Raw genomic sequence first — 3,856 nt, forward strand, 5'->3', positions numbered from 1 at the left:
TCATCCGGTATTATATTAAATCCTAATTAATACACCGGCAAAGCTTAGGCCCTGTTTGGGGGAGCTGTTGGCAGTAGAGCTGTTAGAAATAGAGCTGTTGGAAGTAGAGCTGTCTGAAGTAGAGCTGTTATAAAAAGCTGTTTGCTGTTTGGTAACTACATTCGTAAAGTGCTGTGGTACTTTATTTTGTGTTTGGTAAACAAATTGAGAAAGTACTTTTGTATGACAAAATTACCATAAAGGACATTGCATAGTATTATACAACAGAACATAATAAAATATAACATAAATTAATACATAAATATACGATATAGTATAATATTATTGTAATATAAAATAATATTATGTTAATATAGCATAATAGTAATATAATTATTAGAGTAAATTAATATTTGGTAATATAACATAATATTAAATTATTTAACATAACATATTAATGTATTATGATATAATGTAATATATATTATATTTATAGTATAATACAATAATAAAAGTATAAAATATTATAATTATTAGTATAAATTAATTTCTCATAATATAACATAATATTAAATTATTTAAAATAACATATTAATGTATTATAATGTAATGTAATATAATACAATATTTATAGTATAATACAATAATAAAGGTATAAAATATTATAATTATTATTATAAATTAATTTTTCATAATATAACATAATATTAAATTATTTAAAATAACATATTAATGTATTATAATGTAATGTAATATAATATAATATTTATAGTATAATACAATAATAAAGGTATAAAATATTATAATTATTAGTATAAATTAATTTTCCATAATATAACATAATATTAAATTATTTAACATAACATATTAATGTATTATGATATAATATAATATGATATTATATTTATAGTATAATACAAAAATAAAGGTATAAAATATTATAATTATTAGTATAAATTAATTTTCCATAATATAACATAATATTAAATTATTTAACATAACATATTAATGTATTATGATATAATATAATATGATATTATATTTATAGTATAATACAAAAATAAAGGTATAAAATATTATAATTATTAGTATAAAATAATTTTCCATAATAATTTTTCATAATTTCTCATAAAATAGTTTTCCGCGGTCCAGGGGCTCTTATTCGTGGTCCACGCTCGAGGAGGACCTCAGCGTGGGCCGCAAGGTTGATGATAAAAAAAAAACAATAGATTGATTTTGGAAGGTATAGAAAAGGATTAAAAGTTTTTTCTTCTAAAATGTGGTTCAAGAGATGCATACAAAAATTGAAAAGAAAAAAACCTTTTCTTACGAAAGGGAGTCTGACGGCTAGGGTTCTTGGCTCTAGCAGATTTTTAGGTTTATAAAGGGATAAACTATGTAATTATGTTATTTTAATATGGGCATTTTTGTCAAAAAAAACAGCTTTCCAAAAAAGCTGAAACAGCTTTATCCCAAAAGCTCCAAATTGGAGCTTCCTCCCAAAAGCTGTTTTCAACTTCCCGCAAAAGCTGAAACAGCTTTTTGAAAAATTTACCAAACACAGTTTTTCATCTAAAAGTACTTTTCGAGGGCCAGAAAGTGCTTTCTGGCCCTCCAAAAGTTCTCCCAAACAGGGCCTTAGGCTTTAGAGGTGCATTAGATTTAGGTCTTACCTAGGTATTTAAAGGACCACCATGCCTCGCAGCCTAGCACCATGTCGGCCAGCTTTGTGATGGTTCTCGCTCTAGGCTACGTAATTCTTCAGCAGCTCAATGTATTTAGGGGCCTAAGGCGAAGTCAAAGGCCCCAACATGAATGCATTTGGGAGCCTCAATGCATAAATAAGGAAAGAGATAATAAATTTCTTTAAGTAAAAAATACGTTCCAACATAAATGCATTTGGCGGCCTAAATGCATTTATAACTATAAGGATACGTAGCATTTGAGGCTTCAATGCATTTATAACTATAAGGATACGTAGCATTTGAGGCTCCCAAAGCCTCCAAATGCATTGGGGGCCTCAATGTATTTAGACGCTCATCTTGAAACTCACTATAACAAATGTATTTGGGGGCCGAGGTTTTTTTTTTTTTAATGAAAACGGCAATTCACATAGCTCTAATATGAGTACATCCTGCCAAGTCACCAGAAAGTAAAGAGTACAAAGAAAGGGGTATATTTACTGCAGATGTCCAGAGAAACTCTCCAGTATGTCGGGCGACAAAGGAGGCGACGTAATTTGCTGCCCGGTTCGCCTCCTGGAATACACATGCTGCCTGAAAATCGCTCATCTCCTGAACCAGTCTGTAAGTCTCCCGAAGCCAGGATTTTAGGCGGCCGCCTCAGTCACCTAAGAGTTAAGCCAGCCCTAAATTCTTTCCATGCATGAAGGTGACTCCCGTTGTAGCCCTTTTCTTCCAAGGAGTCCTTTCTACGGGTCATCCTTTTCATGACTTGAACTCCAAACATGAGGCTAGCTCTGATATCAAAAGTTACGACCGTATCCAATGCATAGAAAATGGCTATGCATTAGAGTTGTGTGAGATCTTAAACAAGTATGTATTATATCGGTCGCAGTAGGGAACCCAGGTGGGCACTAGTGGCAATGCAAGGAAAAGGAGGAGAAATAGCTAGATGGTCAAGGACACACATTAACTGTGGAATTACTTCGACGATATTTGATGAGCAAACCAGATCATGCGTGCATACATCCTTGGTATTACTTAATGAGCACCACTTTTTTTTTTCGAGTCTGACTAAAGCACCTTCCCACCACAAGCGCTAGGTGGAGACTTTGTGCAATCCGACACTGCGTTATGATTATCCTGCGCCTTGAAAATAAGAGGAGTTATAGCTTAGTATTCTGCAAGGCATGCATTTAAAACACTGACAATGAATTGTGTCTATAGTAATAGAATTGAAAGAAGTAATATTATTATCATTCCTGATGAATGATAATTAATTATAGAAGTGTTGGCCTGGGTTTCTTGTATGCTACACCAACGAGCCTGCCTCCTACCTGTCTGAAGTATGCAATAGTTTTTACCAACATAGGAATAGCAACTTGAGATATAGAGTGGCACATGAATTTTGAGCGACTATGAATTGCTAAAAGCTATTATATTATGGGATGATATTGATGATATTCTGAAAATAAGTATTTGCCATAAAACAAAACCTCTAGGGTTTCGCATTCTCAAGCTATCTGTGTCTATGGAGCCGATTTCACGAAGCAGTTGAGAAAGAAATAGCAACGAATTAACTCAGTCATGTTTGCATTCGTTAGATTGTAAGGAAACATGTACATCAATGCTGTAGTTAGACTTCCACATTTTAATAAAATCGACTTTTTTTACTACACATAAAAGCAAGTGATGAGAGGAGAATTTTGTTGACTAATCAGTATGAACCAAGACCAGGCCCTACTAGGGTTATTCGGCATTAAATTAAACTATCTATAATGGTGTAGGAGTCAGTCGATTCAACCAGGAAAAAGCATCGGTCATCCTCAACAGTTATGGCCAAATTGAATCAACAATGACCAATCAAAGTCAACCATATGTCATTTTGATCAAACAATTCATATGTCCGCTAAGGTAATTATTGAACAATGTACAAAGCAAAACAGGTTGGCCGGGATAACCTCAGGAGGGTAATTGAACACTCTTATTTGCAAGGTGACACTCTTCCACTAAAAGACAACCAAACACAGATTTTGAAATTTTAGTTTCTAATTACAGGCAACCAAAACAACTAGTTACTACAGTTGCACCTGCTTGCCACCAAAACAAGTTATGCCTGTATGCAGTTCCAATTACGATGCAATATCAGCTACAACCTAATGACCCTTGGACTCCAAAGAAAATTAAGCAGTAGG

The sequence above is a fragment of the Phoenix dactylifera genome, unplaced genomic scaffold (assembly GCF_009389715.1).
Source record: "Phoenix dactylifera cultivar Barhee BC4 unplaced genomic scaffold, palm_55x_up_171113_PBpolish2nd_filt_p 000130F, whole genome shotgun sequence".
Lineage (NCBI taxonomy): Eukaryota > Viridiplantae > Streptophyta > Magnoliopsida > Arecales > Arecaceae > Phoenix > Phoenix dactylifera.